Source organism: Phalacrocorax carbo, chromosome 3, assembly GCF_963921805.1.
Source record: "Phalacrocorax carbo chromosome 3, bPhaCar2.1, whole genome shotgun sequence".
NCBI classification, from domain to species: Eukaryota; Metazoa; Chordata; class Aves; order Suliformes; family Phalacrocoracidae; genus Phalacrocorax; species Phalacrocorax carbo.
Window position 1 is genome coordinate 107,836,547 of NC_087515.1, and position 23,248 is coordinate 107,859,794.

A 23,248-nucleotide genomic window follows, 5' to 3' on the forward strand; every position below is an offset into this window, starting at 1 on the left:
ACCTCTAGGATCATCAAGTCCAACTGTCAACCCAGCACTACTATGCCTCCTAATCCATGCCCTAATGTGCCACGTCTACACATCTTTTAAATACGTCCAGGGATGGTGACTCCACCACCTCTCTGGGCAGCCTCTTCCAATGCCTGACCACTCTTTCCGTGAAGAAATTTTTCCTAACATCCAGTACAAACCTCCCTTGACACAGCTTGAAGCCATTTCCTCTCATCCTATTGCTAGTAACTTGGGAGAAGAGACCAACACCGTCTTGTACTGTTGGAATTACCGAGCATTTTAGCTTACACGTGTATATCTGTAAGCACCTATGTATATGCGTATGCATACATCAGTCACATATATATATGACTTAAAAACACGTGCAGATATAGAATCATAGAATCATAGAATTATTGAATCACAGAATCATAGAATGGTTTGTATTGGAAGGTACCTTAACTATAATGCAGTTCCAACTCCCCCTGTCCCCTGCATGTATATGCATATACATGTTTAAGTATATCTATATCATGACAGGAACTCAAGGATTTCTCTTTGACCTTAAAACTTGGCCTTGTACTTTACTGAGTTGTAGCCCAAGAAAACCGGGCCCAAGAATATGGCTGTAACCTTAGGTTTAGAGTTGGGGGCTGCAAAGTAGCTTTCAAAGATAGGAATAAATGACTTAAAAAATTATTCCATGATAAATTTTTCATCCAGGATAGGCCTGCCTGGGGCTGTATTTTTCATCTTTAGCTCAAAGATTTAAGTTTAGGATTAGGCTTAAAGTAGGCATTCAGAATAGAAGATTGGCAAAGCCTAGCATACCATTTGGAGTGGAGCTGCAAAGATTCTGCCAAAGAAGGGTAGGTTGCACAAAGTACTTGCTCTGATACTTTTTAATCTGGGCCAGGGCTGGGGGTCCTTGGCTAAGGCTCAGAATACATCGAGGGTTAGGGTCAGGGTTAGGCTTAGAAAGACACAAATATCTGAGGTGCATCTGGGGTTGGGTTGTAGAGGGTCTGCCAAAGGGAGGTTTAGCTTGCAAAAATAACTTCATTTGCAAACATTTTCAATTGGATCCTTGGCAAAGGCTCAGCACAGGTTTAAGGTTTAAAATCTCTGATTTACATAAGGATTCTTGGCAATGGTTAGGACCATGCTTGGGTGATTTATGTGTAATGTATGAGGAGAGAAAAAGCGCAGACTTCCATCTGGTTGTGCAGGGGCCACCAAAGGAAGGCTCAGGCTGCTGAAATAGCTCTTTACTGATAGATCCTTTGCCTTGAACGTGGGTCAGATCTTTGGCAACGAATCAGCCCACTCCTGCAGGAGGTTTTCAGAACAACTGAGTCACCTTCAGAAATATAATTCTTTTAAGGCATGGTCCTACTTTTTTATTGCACTATGTCTATGAATTGATGAAAAATATTCCCAGTTTGAAAAATTTAAGTAAAATGTTCAGTTTATCTGTTTACATAAAACATAGATTTTTTTTTCCCCCAAACTGTTTTTTAAACTCACCAGTACATAGATTACTTCTTCTATGGTCTAGGCAACTGGCAGGACTGTCTTTTCTTTTTTCTGTGTCTCTTGTTCTTAGTCTGAGGGTGGCTTGTTGGAATTAAGGTGTAGAATACCTATAAACTTCTCTGTGCCAATACTACTTCTAGCTTGACTGAGGAACATAAATAATTCACCTCCAACAAATCAATTTATTATATCTGGGGTTTAAAATGGTTTGTCTACTTACTGGTCTTTTGTGAAAAAATGTCTTTTAATGTCCACAAAGGCAGCAACTTTATGCTTTTTCAGATGTAGACTTGAGCACTCAAAAATCCTACTGACTGACCAAGACCCTGGAATTTCATTGTCCTTTATTCAGAAAAGGACAGAGATGTTCCAGAGATGGGTTAAAATTACATGAATCTCAAAGGAGTAATAGAAAGGAATGAGCATATTAACCAGAGAAATCCTAAACAACTCCACTTCTTTCGTGTTTTTGAGGGAGGCAAAACAGAAATTTCAGATTTTGTTCCACTACAGTTTATTCTGAGCACATTTCAGTGCAGCAGGGAACATTGCTGCAAACCAACAAACAAGTCTGACTTTTCTAAATATAGAGTGACTGGCATTCCAAAAGCTGTATATGCAGATTATTCACCTGTTGAAGTAAGTCAAGCTATTCCTTTTATTACCCATAACAACCCAATAGTATTTCTGGTGGAGAATATAGATTTTTTTTTTCCTTTGCTACAGTTAAAAAGATACACAATAACAACTGCCACATTTGAGGTGCAGGACCATGAAAGTATTAACTTTCTGCTACATAGCAAGAAGGACAAAAGGCAAAACAGAATTTCCACAAGATTCACTCTCATTATTATTCTCTTCTCCATGTTGTGCCATAACTTTTTCTCGTTCTTCTTTGTTCTCCAAACGGTTAAAAAGGACAAATATTTGCACTTCGGCATTTCTTTCTTAGTACTATTTAGGAGTCTGACTTTGTTTTCTTTGTTTCTTTATGGACTGGGTTTCTGAACTGGCCTTCCAAGCTGGATTACATCTCACAGGATGACAAATGTTACTGACTAAATGGATGTGACAGAAACAGTTCTTATCACAGGGTAACCCTGTGCTCCATCACACAAGATACCAAGAAATTTAGTACGGATGGGATTCTGACTCTTATTCAAATTATTTGGGGTATTTCAGTAATTGGGTATTTGGATAAGAAAACTGAAAAGCTGTCATCTTTCTTGTGTAATGATAAGAAAAATGACCGTAACACATCCTGGGTGAGGAACTATAACAGCAGAGCTCTTTGCAGTCACCCATCCCAACTTCAACTAAATACGCTTCCTTGGTAACAGGTGATCTATTCTGTCTTAAGTGCTGTGGGAACAGCAACATTCAGCTGCTAGAATGGAGGCAGTTCTAAAGGAACCTTGCCATGTTCACCTAAATCAGCTGCAACATAGGCTGACATAGGGACTAGGCCTGTTAAACAAGAATGTTTGGGCAAATGAACAATGAAGAGAAGGATGGAAAGCACTGGCTAAGTGCTAGATTTTTTACTTACCCCTTTGAGAAGACTAATGTCATGACTATAACTGTCCAAGGTACTGGGACTTCTAAATTGGTATAGCGATTAACTATTAATTGTTTTCTCCTTGGAATTTATTCTCATTTTTTTCCTAACTCTTCCTAAACAGTAATTTTTTCTTTATTTCCAAACCTGGAACAATAACCTTGAAAAAGATATAATTCTTAGGGGAACTCAGATAAAGTCTCTTGTTTTTCCATGCTAATGAGTAGGCTTCTGTGTTGTTTATGATTTCAGAAAATCTCTCCTGTAATCAAAAACAGACTCTTATGCCATCCACAACGCATGGTAGAAAGATATTTTATGGTCATGGATTTGCAGAAAAGGAAAAAGGCTCCTGGAGATCAAGTTAATTTTCATAGAGATTCCAAAACAGATTACACAGGCTGATTAAAACTTTGGAGGCAGTTTTTTCATCCAGCATTCACACATAGGTAAAATCTCGCTTAGAAACTCTGCTGAATTAGTGTGTATCAATGCTACTACAGAATATTTAAACAGAGCACAGACCTCAATGTAATCAGGGAGCAATTCAGAGAGATTTTAGCCAGAAAATCCTTCACATCTCAAGAAGGGCAGGAAGCTCAATTGGCCACCCCCTGAAGACAGTGAACAAACTCCCTTTGACTTCTTTGGCTGTTGCAAAGAGCTGAAGGGTAAGCACCACAGCTTTGGCTTTTGATGATTTAATAAACAAATCAGTCATCAAGAAATATGTTTGTAATAGCTCCTGTGATTCTGTTCCTAGTAGCTACTGGTATGTATTTTCTGAGGAAAAGTAACAGTTAATGATTTAACTGTTTAATATACTTTAAGTAAAAGGGTCCATATTTCACAAGCAGAGTTTTTTTTACCAACTCATTGATATTTATAGCTATAATACCAACAAACATTAAATGCATTCTCTATTTAAAGTAATTTTCATGCAGTCATAGATGGTTCATGGTATTTGAAATGTGTGTTTACAGAAAGTGACAGATCATTAATCCAAGTCTCTCTCTAGGCATGACCTCAGTTTCGTGCACAATGACAGTAATTTCTCAAGACTTCTGACTTCTCATCAGGATGTCCCTTCTGCTTGTACACTTGATTGCATCTAATAAACTACATGATAATAACTTGCCCTTGCTAACTTTATCTGCCAGTATGATGTAACACAAGCTGAAAACAACAATTTCTTTTGAAGCAAACTCTACAAATACATTGATAAAAAGGAATATTTTTGTGAATTTCATTGTTTAAGAGTAATAGTGTCTACATACTTTCAGTGTTCTATTACTCAGCAACTTACACTGGAGCTGATGAGAATTTCCAATATTCAAAAGTGAGCCAGGAAGCTGCATGATACCATGTTTATTCACAAAGAATAAACAATATCCACCACTTTCATAACAGCTAGGTTCCCAATTGCCTGATAAGTTCACTCAAAAAAACCCCCAGGTGTCTTAAATAAAATACTTAAATTTATCACTGGGTTTTTTATGGACTTAGGCATGTGGACCACTCAGAAGTCAATGAAGCTTTAGTGTCTGCAGATGAAAATTTCAAAGATTTCCAGAGGACTGTTATAAATTTCAGTTAACAATCTTGAATACTGGAGATACAAATCAAAATTTTGTCTTTAAGATTCCTTTGATGAAATGTATATATCTGAACCCTTGGTAGGCATTTTGGTGCCCTCTAGAAAGAAAATTGAACTTGCAAGCCGCCTCATCACGTCTTCAGTTCTAAAATAAGACTTCAGAACTCTGCCCTAGGAGTGTCTATCCATTGACTAAATAAATGTGGTTTGACCTGTCCAGATGTAAATATCTATGTTGCTGATAGCTAAATTCAGGAGCAAATCCCGCCTTAAGGGTCTGTAAAATTATATGGCAAAGGCAGCTGGAAAATTATTGTGCCAATATATACAAGGTAAATTTAGGAAAGGAAATAAGTAAAAAAAAAAACCCAAACATAAAAGTAAACATAACCATAGAGTATAGCAAACTTTCCTGAGAGACCTAGAATACCACAAGATCTTACCCCAGAATCTACAACATAATAAACAAATAGGACAGTTGGACTCAATGATCTGAAGGGTTTTTTAAAACCTAAATGATCTTATGATTCTATGGAATTTAAAAAAATGTAAAGTCACTGATTGAAATTTAAATAGAAATAGGTGTACCTAGAACAAGTGGAGAGATGGAATTTGGAAACTCATCAAGCAGGAAAACTTGCCAGTATCTTTGAATAGCTTACTTAATACATTTTGCAGAATAATTTTAGTAACTAAAATACAGTTCTTCGTATTCCAGGACACAAATAAAAATGAACCTGTGCAACTGAAACCATTACATGCTTTGTATAGCACCTTGTTCCCCAAGATATCTCCCTGAACTCAATATACATTGCTTATGTTCAATGGAAAAAATATTATTCTAAGATACCAGAAAGATAGTTTTCCTGTCGTGTGCCTAACTCAAGTCAAGAGGAAGTTCTGTGGAGATGAAGACATACTTGGATTCTGTTGCCACAATCTACACCATGCTGAATGCTCAGATCCAGCTGTTATGTGGAAAAGGGGACTGACCACCTGGGAGGAATATAGGAATGTTGTCAGGGTGTGCAGAGATGAGACAAAGAAGGCCAAGGCCCACTTGGAATTAAATATGGCAAGGCATGTCAAAGATAACAAGAAGGGCTTCCTTAAATACATCAGCAGTAAAAGAAAGACTGGGGATACAGTGGGCCCACTGCTGAATGAGGAAGGGGCTCTGGTGATGCAGGATGCAGAGAAGGCAGAGTTACTGAATGCCTTCTTTGCCTTGGCCTTTACTACTAAGGCTGGCCTTCAGGCATCCCAGAACCCAGAAGAGAGAGGACAAATCTGGAGAAAGGAAGACTTACGACCACTTGAGAAAGACTGGGTCAGAGATCACCTATGCATACTGGATCCTCGCAAATCCCAGGGCCTCAATGGGATGCACGCGCGAGTGCTGAGGGAGCTGGCAGATGTTCTTGCTGAGCCACTCTCCATCATCTTTGAAAGGTCGTGGAGGACAGGAGAGGTGCATGAGGACTGGAGGAAAGGAAATGTCACTCCAGTCTTCAAAAAGGGCAAGAAAGAGGACCCAGGAAAGTATAGGCCAGTCAACCTCACCTCCATCCCCGGAAAGGTAGTGGAGCAGTTCATCTTGGAGGTCATCTCCAGGCATGTAGAGGACAAGAAGGTTATCAGAAGTAGTCAACATGGATTCACCATGGGAAGATCATGCTTGACCAACCAGAGAGCCTTCTATGAAGGCGTGACTGGCTGGGTTGACGAAGGGAGAGCAGTGGTTGTTGTCTATCTCTACTTCAGTAAAGCATTCAACACTGTCTCCCATAGCCTTCTCACAGGCAAGGTAAGGAAGTGTGGGTTGGATGAGTCGACAGTCAAGTGGACAGAGAACTGGCTGAACAACAGAACTCAGAGGGTTCTGATCAATGCGGCAGAGTCTGGATGGAGGCCTGTCACTGGTGGTGTTCCCCAGGGGTCTGTGCTGGTTCCAGTCCTGTTCAACATATTCATCAATGACCTGGAGGAATGGATAGAGTGTAACCTCAGCAAGTTTGCTGATGATACCGAGCTGGGAGGACTGGCTGATACGCCAGAAGGCTGTGCTGCCACCCAACGAGACCTGGACAGGCTGGAGAGCTGGGCCGAGGGGAACCTCATGAAATTCAACAAGAGCAAGTGCAAGGTCCTGCACCTGGGGAGAAACAACACCATGCACAAGTACAGGCTGGGGGCTGAACTACTGGAAATCGGCTCTGTTGAGAAGGACCTGGGAGTGCTGGTGGACAACAAGCTGACCATGAGCCAACAATGTGCCCTTGTGGCCAAGAAGGCCAATGGTATCCTGGGTTCATTAAAAGGAGTGTGGCCAGCAGATCGAGGGAGGTTATCCCCCCCCTCTACTCAGCCCTAGTGAGACCATATCTGGAGTACTGTGTCCAGTTTTGGGCCCCCCAGTTGAAGAACTGCTTGAGGAAGTCCAGCGGAGAGCTAGAAAGACGATGAGGGGACTGGAGCATCTCCCTTATGAGGAAAGGCTGAGAGGCTTGGGTTTGTTCAGCCTGGAGAAGAGAAAACTGTGGGGGGGATGTCATCAATACCTATAAATATCTAAAGGGTGGGTGTCAGGATGATGGGACTAGGCTCTTTTCAAGAGTGCCCAATGACAGGCCAAGGGTCAATGGGCACAAATTGGAACACAGGAAGTTCCAGCTAAACATGAGAAAAAACTTCTTTCCTGTGAGGGTGCCAGAGCAGTGGAACAGGCTGCCCAGGGAGGTTGTGGAGACTCCTTCCCTGGAGACATTCAAAACGTGCGTGGATGTGTTCCTGTGCCCCCTGCTCTGGGTGTGCCTGCTCAAGCAGGGGTGTTGGACAAGATGATCTCCAGAGGTCCCTTCCAACCCCTACCATTCAGTGATTCTGTGATTCTACTTCCTATAGATGCCCAGCTGCTCTCTTTCTTCACCATACACATGGAAACTGCACTAGAGTTTGGCAGTATTTCTAGGCAGCTTATAAAGACATTCAAAGGAGACTGTCAAGAGCAACTCAGATACCACCACCCCATGTTTCTGGCAATAAATAAAAGCAAATACTTTGTTTTATAGAGATGAACATGGTAATAAACACAACATCTTCAGATGTTTCTGTAATTTTACTTACTAAACATGAAAGGTCTACAAACTCTCTTCAGGTCTACAAATCGTGCAGTTCCTTCTCTGTCTTTTTTAGGATAATCTGGAAGCTTACTTACATATTTGTCTATTTTTATAAGCACAAATCTTTTATTAATGCAGCCATGGAATGATTGGCTGATTTGGAAAGCATTACACAACATGCAGAAAGATTTCAGAACACAGAAACATGGTGTTGCTTAAGGGCATTCAAATGATTTGTCTGTTTTTACTGAGTCCTGATAATATACTGTTTTAGTAGGTGGGAACCAATGCCTTTGCTTTCAGAATACATGCTAAGGAATTCATTGCCTTATGGGATGGGATGCTATGATCAGTAATCAAGACCACAGAAATTTAATACTTTTAAAAAGAATATACTAGCCAATTCCCAACAGCTCCTTTGTATTTTCCTTCCTGTACAATCTTGAACACCATGTGTGTATGTTGTTCCTGTTGCTGGTGTCTTCCTTTGTGCAGCTACTTTGCAATACAAAGGAACCACTGACCTTCAGAAGCAACACACAGTAAAAACTTTAATTACTTAATACTGTCTGGGTCTGACAAATATTTTGCATTTTCACACTTTCTGTGAAAATTGCTTTTGTGCTATTACATCAGTGAATCCTTATGAACAAGCCAATAACACTTTCTACTGGAGAGAGGAGCAAGAGGGGAAAAGTTTATGAGTAATTTAAATCTTTATTTGTATGAAGCCGCATTGCCTACAGATGGGGAGAAGAGGTGATAAACAACTTTCCTTTAGCTTCTCAGGTAAGTTTCTTCCAAAGAGGTCACTTGCTCTTCTACATAAATTGATTCAACAGTGGAAAGGCTGTTTTGACTGAGCAACTGCATGGGGCTGCCTATAGATTTTAGTTAAAAATCACATGCATGAAGCTCTGTTTGGAATCAGCTGAAAATCAAGTATTTGTGAGTCTCTGGCCTCACGATTAAACTCATTACAGCCCTAAAGTTAAACCCATTACTGTCTGCAATTACAATGGAGGTTAGGTTTCAGCTCATGCATGCAGGGGGTAAGTTCCCATTGTATGCCTGTATAACTTTCTGTTATAAACAGCCTACACTTTGTAGGATGAGCCATTTTGCTGCACTTCTTTGCAGCCAAAGACCTTTTGGTTTCAGTATCTCCAAATGTTGTCTGCTTTTTCTTTCTCGTTTCAGCTAATTAATATTTTCATTACACAGTTCTTCACTACCTCACAGCTCAATCCTTGCTGTATCTGCATCTATTACCATGCCTGGATGGACCATCTCTAGAAAGCCCTGGAACTTGCACTCTTTTCAGTAGTCTGTGAATCCAGAGGTGGGAGGCAGCATTACCTTTGGTTTTGATGTAGAAACTAAATTAGACAATTCAGATCTTGACACAGATAAACTATGTTCATTCCGCTTACCTCCAAGGTGACACACAGCTAGTATGGAAATCTCACTGACTTACATGCAGTATCTAAAAGGTTGTGAAATAATTCATCAGTCCTATCAACACTGGCTTAAGAATCATATAAATAAATTTGTTTTGAAAAATTAATTATTTTGTTAAACATTGACCTTTCTTCTGATTGCTAAATGAAGATCTCTGTGAGTTGGATTATTGCTCCCTTCTCTCATTTGAATCCCCCAGCCTAGTAATCCTACGTATTCTGCCAGGTTTTAGTTATAATGTGTCAGTGGAAGACAGTCATGTCAATAGCTGTTACAGGGTTATTATAGTCCACATAATTATAGATCATATTTTTGTTTCAGTCTGAGAAACACATTTATTTTATGGATTGTCTGATTGCTCAGTTGCAAATGGCTGCAGTTTCATTTGTAATACGGGTTGTTTTTTTCCCAATTCATATATAATAAAATTTGTACTTCCTCTTTTGTTGAAAATAAAACTGTGTCTGAAGGAAGGGAGATGCTTCTCTTGCTCTTTTAGAGGAATGTGTTGAAATAATATGATAAATGCACATATTCTTGCTGTGTTCAGAAGAAAAGAATAAGATACTTGAGATCTAATACTGCAAGATTTTACTGAATAATGAAAGGTATATACTGCAGGTCAACTGCAGGTCAACTCAAGTAGTTAATTTTAAGTAAATTGTGCATTGCAGTGTTTTCGTTCTGCAATATGAAAAACAGAAAGGGAGCAAAATAATTTGATAGAATAAAACAACACTTTAACATCCATCGGAGGCATTTTTAATACTTTCAATACTATCAAATGAGTTTTCTGCAAAGACAAGATACTTGATTCTTTTCAGAATTATCTGCTTCTTTTTAAAAATAGTATTTTAATAAACCATATTGTTGCATTTCTAAGTCTCAGTGACTCATCTGATTAGAGAACAAAAGTTGTGTTTCAGCCTCATATTTCACTGGCCTTCATTTTGATATCCCTAGCTATGATTCTAATTCAAAGCCCCTGCAAGCAAAAGAGATGTTTCGTACTTGCAGATCTGATCTCGTAGAAGACAGAAGTCAAAAAGTCATCAAGTTTGATGACCACCTACTTGAGACTTGAGCATCTGACTCTTGCCATTTCAATAGAGCTAGAGTTAGTAAACGAGTCATCTAATGGATGGAAACAGGAACAAAAATATTATTCCTAAGTGAGCCAGATGAAGGAGGGAACAGGAATATTATTCAAGATACTTTGATGCAGGCAATAGGCAGAAGTAGAACTGAAAAGTCTATCCACTCTACATAGGGCTTGCAAGACGTGAGCACAAACTTGATAAGGAATTTGTAGTGAGTGTGTTGTTTTTCCCCTATATCTTCCATATGTTATTAAACCTATAGTATTTATAAAGATGCTTTGCAGAATGTGAATAATTCTCTGGGGGCCATGAAACAGTTAAATGTTGCATGCAGTGACAGTAAGGTGGCTTTCCAAGAGGCTTAGGAGGATCAGTGAGAGCTGGTACTGAGCAGGTTTGCAGATAACTCTCAGCATGGCTTACAGAAAGGCTCCTGGGCTATCTGGGAGTACTACAAAGGCCACAGACTGAATCAGCTTGGGCTAATTAGAATCCAGTCCACACAAAATACTGAAATGGAAAAAAGAATATTTCTGCTTTGGAGTGAAACCTTTGCATTTTGTGTCTAGTGCGAGTTCTGAAATCTTATTTTGAAAAGGAAAAAAGTAAAATGACATTTTATAAACACTGACAAAAAATGCAGAGGTTTCTAGGCTGATCTTACTACTCTCAAGCCCAAGGGAAGTCAACTTAATGGGCACAAATATCAAGGACTGGTGACAGAAAAGTTAAAAGGATGTAATTAAATTAGCATATTTCTTCAGGACATTTAAACTTGGCCACACTGGTATTTTTCAACAACAAAAAACCCCACACCCACATTTAAATTATTCTTTTATTCACCAAATCTTTAAATTACATTCTGCTTTTCTGCTTACTTTCAGTTTCATCCAGGGAATGACCAGCTTTGTGCTGTGAAAAATACTTGAACCTGGTGAAACACATTTCTTTTCCTTGACAGATACAAGAATTTAATTATTGAAATATTATAGAATAGTTGCTAAATTCAATTACTTACAGATTCATCTGTTTCTGTCCAATATTCTTTATGGTTTCTTACTTGAAGTAACATTTTTTTGACAGCTGTCTATTCTACTGCTTGTAAGTAAAATCATTTAATTAAGGGTTCCACCATAAATTTATTAATAATATCAGACAAGATACTAGGAATTTTGCCCAAGCAAGTACTGCAGGTCAGATTCTTAAGCTATCTTGGCATTTTTAAAAACTCATAAACCTATCAAAAATTTTTTTCAAAAGCTTTAGGTATATGAGTTTTGAATGAGGTTTGAATATCTAGTAGCTTAATGATTGTGATTGTATGTTGAATTCATACTATTAAATCACAGTGCCATTGCATTTATGATAATGTCAAATAAATTGCTCCAGGATTTATTGACCATTTTCATTGTTTTTAGAGTACGCTAAACAGGATAAAACAAGTGTAGCAATTGAGCAGATTCTGGTGAGGTAAAGTGAGGTATGCTGACATTCCTCACTTTATCAGACTGACATCTATCAATAAAACATAGCACAGTGCTTCAGCTTATTAAATTGAATTTATCAGCTATTTCATCCATTTCTGTTATTGTCAAATTTGGCTCAAAAACCTACATCAGAGAGGAATCTTAAATGGAAAAAATGTTTAACTATACTTTTCTCAGTGAAATGAAGACATTAATAACTAGTTTTAATTATGTTAAATAATAAATCTCAAATTTCAAAGAGTTAATTAAAGAGAAATTCAGATATTAAACTATTGTCTCATCTGGAACATATTGAGTTTTATTTTAGATAGAGGCCAGGCTAAATATCTTGAGATTAATGCTTTGGTGATTCACATTCGGTTTCTAGGCAAGCTAGAAATATCCCAATTCATTGATAAGAAACAATTCTAATTTGAAACCAGACTTTACCTGAACAGAATAGTTGATAATTAAAGAAAAAATGTTTCTTTTTCCCGACATGATATCAGTTCATATTATGGAATGAATTATTACTTATTTTTAGTATAAGATCCCAGTAGAACTCCTCCCGGCTTGCTTACTTTTTTTAAAGGATTCACAATACAAGATTGCAGCTGATTTTCCCTAAAAAGGTTGCCCAGGAATTTAATATCTTAAAGACACAAACTCATATCAAGTACAAAGACACTGTACTTCAATGTCAGGGTATATAGAGAAAAAAATATATTAAAAATTATTATTATTCTTAAGAATTCTTAAGGGATAACAAAAAGTTCACACAGCTGTGAATAAAAGGGAATATAGTATTTCTCAGCATCCCACAAGATTCAGTCAACTTGTGTATATTCCAGCACCTTCCTTTGGGTTTAGGAGACTGCTAGTTTTTACAAAAAAACCTTAATTTTCATCAGAAGATGCTCTAGAGTATAATTTTACCAAATTTAGATTATGAACTTTCTTCATATGCCTTTAGAATTGAAAAAGGTTTTTCATACCTTTTCAGAGTCCCTACACTCTCAGAGAAATATTTATGACAGGAAATAATTTAAAACACTTTAAAAAATATTGTTCAGAATTTTTAAATTTTTGGCATAGTTTGTTTTTTGCTGGTGGTTCAGTAATGAAAGGATAATGCAATTAAAGGATACTGTAACTAAATGATAAATGTAATGATATTTTCAGAAATCTTATAGATGCTTATCCAAAATGTTTTGAAACTCATCTTGACCTTTTTCAACCACAACAAAATTCCCACTACTTTCAAGGGGATGTCCTGTCATTAGCCACTACCTGGTGGTGTAAGATAGAGCAAAATATTTTCAGTGTGCTTCAAGAATTTTTGCTAAAACCTGCTGCATTTTTTAATTGATCATATTTTTTAAACCATGGCAAATAATTTATTACTCTGGGACATTCAAACAAAAAATTTTAGTGATTTTGATAATCTAGCAAATATCCTTAAGAGAAATATGAACAAAATTTGCCTTAGGATTTATTTCCACATTGTACTAGAAGTATCCTACATCACAGTCCACTTCTAGATTCCCTGACTTCTCTGTATTTCAGGATGCTGTACCAAATATAACTGAGTGCTGAAAATGTACAATTACATGATGGAGATAGAGTTCCAGTATTTCACTTCTTGTCCAGAATAAAATGACAAGCTATAGATCCTGAGACTGAAAATGCCAGTAAATTTTCACTGGAATTAATTCTGCTGATAATTTTAAATGCAGAGCTATTGACTGAGTTCGATTTCAAGCAGATTCTAATAATTGAACAGAGGTTGTTGAAATAACTAATTAAATTCTTTCTTAAGAACTGGGACTTCAGTTCCTGTGCATCTTACAATACTAGTTTTCCAGTCAGTAAATCAATAATGCTAATTTTTTTCAATAGGTATAATACAAGTTACTTTGTTACTCTCTGTTTAATTATTTCTCTTTTAATTGAGATAAATTCTCTTTGTAATGAAAATATAAATAAATACAAAATATTATCTTCTAATCATGTCACTGGTTAAAAATTTTCCATTAACAAAAAAAAACGTTCTGCTTATATATGGTACATTCTGAGATACCTTCATGTGAATTTACCACATGAACTCTAGAAATGCCGCTAAGGTTCTATTCACTTAGAAGAAAGTATAACAGTTATTTTACATATTTCATAAACACAAATCCAGCCTCTTCCAAATCAGATACCTGTTTGCCAGATTCAACACTGAGTTCTAAACCAGGCATACCTACCTTTCTTTTACTTCAATTATTAAGCTTCCTTTAAGTAAAACTATCTTGAAATTCTGCAAGTCAAAACTCTAATCTGACCTGACTGTCTGGGCATATTTCTAGTTGTTGAAATAATACTAGCACATACGTCAGGACATCATGTTTCACAGACACATACGCAAACATACACACATATCCATGGAGCTTCCTGCATTTCTCCATTTTCTGCAAAGAGATTCTAGATTACCATCTTTGATTAGGTGCAAACACTCTTCAGTAGTCAACATAGGCCTGATGACTTCCTCTCCTTTGTGTATACCAGTTCTTAAATGAAGTTAGCTGTTCTGTTGAGCCAGTGATGCAACTTTGGTTTTAAATATGAGACTCTTCAACAAACAGGTTCTCTGGAGTACTTTCAACAGTCTGAGTTAATTTAGCTATGCAACCTTCAGACCCAGTTCAATATTCTTTTTTTTTTTTGTCTATAGTGCCAAAGCACCTTGAACATTTCATTAATTAATGAGTAAAGATTAAAGAATAGAGAGTAAACTGATGTAAATCACTGATTATTAATATTTAAATGACTGAATGTTCAGGGACCACAGAGAAAAAACACCAAGCTAGTAGAATGTTTCCTAAATATTCAGACATTTAAAGTGAAATGCATCTCTTGCATTTTAGATTTTTTATAGCTTCTTTGAACAATTCGTGAAATATGTATTCTTATTGACTTGTGGGTGAAGAAAAATTTCATTTACTATTTCTACTAAAGATTTATTTTTCTAGCAAACTGTTTCTTCCTTTCTGTAATCTTCTCTGAGGATCATAAATTCCTGAATAGTCCTATCTGGAATTACTTTTTTCTGGCAAAAGAATTGTAAGAATAGGATAAGTCATCACCTAATGAGTTCTGCAGTGAAAGCAAAGGTGATGGGCGTAGTGGAAGCTGACCAAATGTGGAAAGCTATTGAAGTCAAACACTTGCAGGCTGTGGATGTTTACAAGACGCATCAGATACCAATGACTTGTAATGTGACACGATTGTATTCTTCTTCTATGACACAGGAATGTTAGGCAAATATACTGTCATGGCCCAAATGCATTCTGTAGTGGGATTCTGTAATTCTATGATTTTTCCACCTCAGCTCTCACTGGGCTGATGTTTTCAACTTTCCAATGGAATATATACTTCCTCATTTTAGGCTTAATTAAGTGTCACCCAATATTATTTTTTTTTTCATCTGCCATATTAAAAATAAAGAATATCATAAATACTATTTACATTAAAAATATCTTCATGAACTTCATTTATCCCGCATTTCAATGAACATTTTATGAGGTTGTTAACAATTTATTTTGAAATAGAAAATAATTGCTTACTAGTAACTGAAATAATTTGTGATTTACAGAGAAATAGTTAATAATTCAGACTTTATATGTGTTTGCTTTTAAATATATTCCCCTTATACATAATAATGATGGTTTGATCACACATAAATGCATAGTTGAGAAACTTTTTCTTTAAGATGTAACTATTACAAAATATGAAATTCTCTTCTATATTTTTTAATCTTGAATCTGGTTTACTCCTTTGTTATCCCAATTTCACCCCAGCCTAGTCTGACTGATTTCAAGGTGTAAAATTCTTCAGAAGAATCAAGACTACTATTTTTCTGCTGCAACCTCAATGATCTGGCAAGCTATGTCCAATTTTTCTCCACATTGACAAGAGACGCACCCCAATAGGAATATATTTGAGAGTGATATGCTTGGTGCCAAGTTCCCAGTATTGACACTATATGCATTTCAGAAGGTTTTGCTCCAGCTGGCCTTCAATGGTCTTGCAGTTCTGTGGACTATTTCCTATTGTCACAGCAGAACATTTTAAATTATACTTTAATTATACTTTAAACATTCATAATCAGATCTGGCCCCCATCAATGTTTACCTCAGTAGAGTTTCAAGCCTGTTGATTGCTCTTTTCATGACTTTGATTCAAGGAGATAATAACCAACTTTTAGATATATGCATCATATCAAGCTGAAAATACAGTCCTATATCCTACCTCAATTTATGAACTCAGTTGTTCATCCTGACTATTTCTAGTGACTTAAACAGTTTTACTACATTCTTAAATCAGACAGAAATACTTTGCCTCTCCTTTTATTAATGATGTTTGTCAATAAACTTATCATTGTACATGTGTCCACATGTGAAATTCCATGATTTACAGTCCTTTTATTTTTGTGCCTGTTGTTTCACACTGAGTCTGGTTTGGAGTGAACCAGCTTGTTTCCTCTGAGACAAGGCAAGGTCTGATTCTGGAGAAAGTTTGTTCCAGGAACAGTTCCCAACAGAAAGTATGTGTGCCACTTTGTGCCTGGCTCTCTCTGCCATCCCAACAGAGCACTCCCATGTGTCCTCATGCTATCTGCAGGGCAGAGAACAGGTTGAGTTTTTTTCATACAAAAATTCCACTCTTACAACTTTGATAAAAATTACGCCTTATCTGAAAAGCTTTGAACTGACCCTCTTCCTATCACATACTTAATTATAATGCCATTTGTGTACTATATATGGCTCAAAGGAGACCCAAGCCAAGAGATGTTATGTATGCTCTCAAGGCACCTTAGAGGGTACTAAGCTTTACGTAGAGTAGACTCAAGGTACTCTGCTTTATTGACCTCCCTGGGTCTTTGTGCCCTTTGGCAGTACAGATAAAACCCCTGGCTAGAGTCCTTACTCTGCTAGAGTGACATAAGTCACTTTCAGTAAGTTGCTTAGTTTTAATGTCTGGTAGACTAATAGCAATTTCTGACCTCACAATGGCTTCAGGACAATAAATAAATTGAGGCTGGATGTGGCCTTCTGTCCATCTAATAGGTAGTGGCCATTAGTTTTCCATCACACAAGACAGTTTTGTGAAAGGAACTATCTTCTAGGACCAGGTGTCTGCAGCAAAACTACCCAGAGCACCAGGGACACATCTGACAGAGAGGCCTCATCAAGGTCGCTGATACTTTCCTGACTTGCCAGCGCCATAGTGAGGGACCCATGTCGCCCTCATTAGCTGCTGTCTCTCACTCCCCCAGCCACCATGCTGTTACCAGCCGGTGGTTAACAGCAGTACCAATGATATGACAGAGGAGAGGAGAAAGCAGATTAATGCCACTGTCCTGGTGACTACAGATGTGTGATAGACTGCTCAGTGCCTAGATATTGTGGTGGTGAGGGCAGCTATAAATGGACTGATCTTCATCACTGCATTTAACTACATCAACACACCTATATTTGTAACATTCAGACTGTATTCCAAGTGTTCAGAAAGAAACCATTAATTAAGCCAATAAATGAGAATTTGAATGATTAAATAGTTCACCTAATGCCTCACTGGTATTAATAGTGCATTCTTAAATACTCTCTTGGTTGAAAGCTAGTGTCTTGGTAATAAGTAGCATATCAAACTGAGAACATTATTAGGCTCAGATGAAGTTATGACTAACATGACAGAGAATACATCTTACCCTATGTAGGAGTGAATTCACTTCAGTAGATACTTCCTTTTAATATTGTGTGGATTCACAGGTATTGGCTGTTGAGATGCATGCTCTCACCCAAAACAGGAGAGCACAGGTCTACATGTTCTGCAAGAAAAGGAGGAGGACATGGGGGCAAAAAGGATGTTACTGACAGGTCAATGCCATAGCCCATTTTACTGCGACGTTCTTCTAAAACACCATGAGTCATCTACCTTAACAAGTCAGTCAAACAACCTAAAAAGTAGAAGGTGCTTTGCCTCAGGCAAGTAGCTTGTTCTTAATCTCCCTTTTTTCCCTTGTTGCTATGGGGAAAATAGACAATTATCTCTAATGCATGGCCCCCCAAAAACGTATAAATCCCTGCAGCCTATAGCTATTTGTCAGACTGAGAGAACTGCTTCTTACAGCTACTGTTGTTTACAAGGCAGCTTTGGAAGTTTAGACATCTTAAGAGAAAATGCTGCCTAGAAAACCTCTCATAGTTTTTTTTGTGTGTGTGTCTTTTTTTTCCTGTGCCCCTCCCCCCCATTTTGCTTTTCCAACTTATATAGAGTGTTTGTTCAGGGTAATTTGTATTTGTCAGGGGAATGGTTTGAGGGGTGTTAATTGTTAAATAGACACTTCAGTATATACTGGAATTGAAGAACATAATTCTATATGCTAAAGCTAATAAGTAAAGCTGAAGAATGGAGATGTTCACCCTTACATTATCTCCTTTCTCTCATCCTTCCCTTGCTTTCCTTGCCTTGCCTTTCCAGATGTACAACTTCTATAGTCACTGAAGGGCTTTTTTTCTTTCAGATTTATGACAAATCCGCAACAAATAGGCTTCCGTGACATATATGTATGCATTATATAATCCTACATTTTCAGGGATGGTAAGAGTCGTCAGCAGCTTTCTCCCACTCACAGTACCAAATTTAGAACATGACTATTATACAGAGAAAGTCACTTTGTTCACAGACATTCCCACCTCTACAGATTCTAAACTATTACACCCTTTTGACTGTCTACATTTTTCTGTTTATTTATTTCAGAAACTAAATTCTCAGGTGGCAGTATTGCATAGATGTCCCTCTTCTGCCACCTAATTTAAGATTCTCAAAGAAAACATTAATGGCTAAAGTACATGATTTTAATAAAAGATCTGGGAAAGGTGGGTGACAATGGGTTGTTGAGATTTCTGGATGATGTGTACTTGTACCCAACAGGGAATTTAGGTAGTAGAAGAGCTAATTAAATACAGCTATAAATGAAACATACTGCAATGCCCAGAGGAAAGAATAACCTACACTTTCCATTGAAACTCAGATTTTAGAAGACTTCAGAAAACTTAGATGATTAAATTTGTAAAAGGCCTATTAACCTCATGGCAAAATATAGGTGAAAACCCACTTTGGATAAACGACAGAGTGTTCTGCAGTTTCTCTCAGCCACCTGCCTGTTGTTTTGGTGTCACATGTGAGGACAGCTTGTAAACTTTCTTAATCAGAATTCATATGCCATTAAGATGTACTGTGTGGCATTTAGTACTAGAGGTTGATAGTACTTCCTTTTCAAAAATAAAAGGTCCTTTTAAAGAATTCATGGGTTTTACAACAAAATATAACTTCTGGTGAAATTTTTTGGCACTCTAACAATAGCCTGTAACAAAAAAGATTCTGATCTTAGTCCTAATAATGTCTCACTTATTTTATATTTTCCAGTGATGGGGAGATAGAAGAAGTTTTTTTATTTGTTATGATTGAGTCTTCAGCAAAATTTGAATAATATTTTTAAGAAATTGAAGCACTAAAAATGTAATTTTAAAAAAATCTATCCATATTTTCATTTAGCTCTAGCACTTTTTTCAGTGTTGCACATTCAAAACAACTAATAAGGAAGCCCCCAGAAACAAAACAAGAGGCATCTCTGAAATCCTGGATATTAAAAAGGAACTAGCTAGCAAAAGCCAAACAGCTTTAAATCAGATTAAATGCCTAACAAATATTTTGGAAATGTACCAAAGTCACCATGTTCAAAGTATTTTTGGACCTAGAGTCCATGGGAGTTAATGAAAAGGCATATAAATATTTTATTTAAATCTCTGTTCATTTAAGTAAGAAGAGTCTTAATATTAGCTGCTTTAGCAAAAAATATCTAGATTAGAAATCATAGCAATTTTATCTTTTTTATATATTTCTTAATGTAAGTTATTTGAACCTCTAATTTCAGCAGCTGGAGTCCAGTTTTGAGACCTGATTACCAGAATGAAGACAGTAGCAACAGCACCCAGCTTTAAGCTCTGTAGATTAATAAGTACACTCCAGAAAAATGTCTTAACCTCATATATAGAACCTATGGCCAAGAACCTTGACTGCTTGGAGCTGCCCTGCTCCAGGTGTTCTCACCTACTAAAAATCATAGTAGACTGGGAGATAGAACTTTTATGGGAATTATTTAAAACTTTAAGAATATAAGAAATTAATGCAACATTTCTGAACATGTTTGAACATGTTACTTAATGCTTACTTGCCCAGATTCTGTCCGACTAAATGTATGAGTATATATTAGTTCCCTATCTGTCCCAGTATAGATACGACATGGCCTGTCACACCCAGCTAAAAAGCAGTTTAAGCATCTGAGTCTCAGAGGATGATTCAGAGACTTAATCTGATTCTTTAAGTGTCCTTTTTTAAATAATCTGTCATGCAATGTTGTCAACAATTAAGACTAGGGTTATTTAAGCAATTGGTATCGATCATAAATTGCTCTATAAATGTTGAGAAAGGTTTTGTTTTGGATATGGTCTTTAATTATCAGACTGTTATATCACCATATCCAGTTCAATCTTTGCTGCACTGACTAAAAAAGTGTCCAATATGACTAAAAACCACAGCAGCCAGGAAGGAGTGCAGGCACCAATTTTGGGGAACCATAAGGTATGTAGGCTGTACTATTGTATTATATGCTTTGAAAACTGTGGAATTAATGCTTGATCCTATGGGTTGTGACTAACTCTCACGACTTGGACCAGAGTAAAACTTCAGTTGAAATCCAGTGCTTATTGTACTGGAAAAGGAAATTCTGACACTAACAAACACTGAGACAAATATATTGGGCCAAAATCAGCTATGCATGTAACTCAGCTATATGTCCGTAGAGATAGTATTTGAGCAGCACAACAAATATGCATTCTTCACTGAATAAATACAAGTGGAGCTTCCTTCTCAACCTACTTCACACATTATTTTTCAGCTTTATGGGCTTCAGCCAATTAAGTTACCTATTTTTTTCTGAAACATTTTCTTATGCACATTCATAACTCATGTACCATACGTTATAGTTAGAAAGGAGTGGGAGGCATTCATGCTTTCTTTACTTTGTTTTTTTTTTTTTTGCACAGTTTATGATGCACAGGGAATTAGAAGGCTGGTTAATGTTTAAATCAACTACTAAGAAAGAATATTATTAAGGTATTCAAAAGTGTTAACTGATTTACCTTTTAATGGCTATAATGTTCTCTGTATGTATTTAATTTTTTTCTAAGTCCATCCCATGGGGATTTTTTCTTTAGTCTAATGTTAATGGCTTCTGGAAAATGGTGAAACCTATATATTTTGTAATTTCCCCAGTAAGGATGGACAGTGCCTACAAACTTTGGGGACCATTGCTGCATTTTGCAAGTCAGAAGACAAGATGTCTTTACTTTGTATTAGGTTATTTCTGTCTTTTTATTCTGATAACCTTAAATCAGCTTCTGTTCCAATGAGTTTATTTATGATGGTGGAGCACATAAATGATTTTTTTTTTTCTATTTGTAAATATGAATTATAACACAGGAGAGGTATTTTTCCTGTTTTGCTAATTTTTTTTCCCTCCCACACCATATATATATATAATCATCCTTGCCTTTGGTAATGTAACAGGCAATTAAATATGAACCCATGCTGCATAGAGAAATGAAGATAATTTATATAATTCAAATAGTGTGAAAGCCACATGTGTGTTCGCAGACAGAACTGGCTCCATAGTGATATCTCCTGATGCTGTGCTAGTAATTAGTATGATTCACATTTTTGTTTGCTTTGTGCTATAAAGTCTGGAAGTACTGAAGAAATTTTATTATGAAAGGTTTTGCTGTTTGGGTAATTTGTTAACTTTGTGTGACAAATACACTGCCATTTTCACATTCCTTTGTATGTATTGTGTCTTTGTGGTAATTTTTTTTATTTAATCATAAGAAACCTAAATACAAGTCAAGTTTCAGTATACCATAACTGAATTTTCCTGATACCATTTGGATGGCTGAGTCTGTATTCAGTAAAGCAGGAAGACATGGAGGAAGTGTGTTAGATGAACACTAATAAAGGGGAGGAAGAATAATAAGGAAAGTTACAGCTGTTGGTATTAAGATATGTAGGGTTATGGCTGCAGATCATGAAGCCACACACAAAAAAAAGAAAACAATTTCTCTTTGTGCCTTTTCCACTTCCTAAGCCTTGAGGAGTATTTGGGAATAACAGTCACGTCGTTGCTCCAGCAGGCGAAGATGTCTGCAAGGAAGTGTATCTAGGATGTGTGGATATAATGTAGCAACACCTTCTGCCATTGCTCCAACTCTTTGCCTTATAAAGGTTCTACAGCTCCGCAAAGATGTCTGGTGAAAAACTTTTGCATTTCTAGCCCCTTGACATAACCATGGCACCCTATTTGGACTATTGCGGAAAGGAAAAAGTCACTGGGTGCTCTGGGATTTTTATTTTCCGTAGAGAGTTTAAAATACATTGAAAACAGTCTTAACGTATTTCACTTCTCTTTTTTTCCTCTCTTTTTGAATGACCTATTGTCTAGGTGATTTATCAGAGCATCAGGAAGATGAGCTCAGGACTGCTTTTTTTCCAGGGAAGAGGAAAAGAATTTAGGACTTCACCAAAAGCTCCTTGCTGTCAGCATGAGTCTTTCCATGGAGTATACAGGGGTTTGAGTCAAGGACAGCTCTCCCTTAGCTGGAACTCCAGAAATAAAAGGCAATGAAAGGACAAAGCAAAACAACAGAAGGATTACTAAGAATCCCTTAGGTTGATTTATTATTGTATTAATATGTACATTTTATAATAATGTTTTTCATCTTATCTACATTTGAAGGGTTTTGAGAAAGAAATTAACTTGGACTACTGCAGGATAACCTACTAAATAGGCATAATGTAGAGATGTTCCTATACTTTGTACTTACCTACCACTCCGGTAAGTAGCATTCAAAATAATGCCAGTGTTACCACTAATCTAATCACAGATCACATCTGTGCATACAGGTGAAAGAATAAACTGGAATGCATGTGCAACCTGTGCGGGGACATTGCTAGCTACCTTCCACCCAGTCCTCTTTTTATTTTTGGATGCAATATTTTGTCTAGAGTAGGCAAAACTTTCATTTCTCGCATATGCTACTCAATTATTTATACTGAAAGACAGCAGTTATCCTTGTCACTGTAGGCTGTTTACTGGTGTTTGTGTTATCAAAAATTCAGTGATGATAACTATGTTATTAATAAAAATCAAAACACTAAAACCCAGTAGGAATAGATGAAGTAGTTATAGAGACAAACAAAACATCTAACTCAGATAAATTTAGTACCTGTTTCTTGTAAACAGTGAAACATATACTACT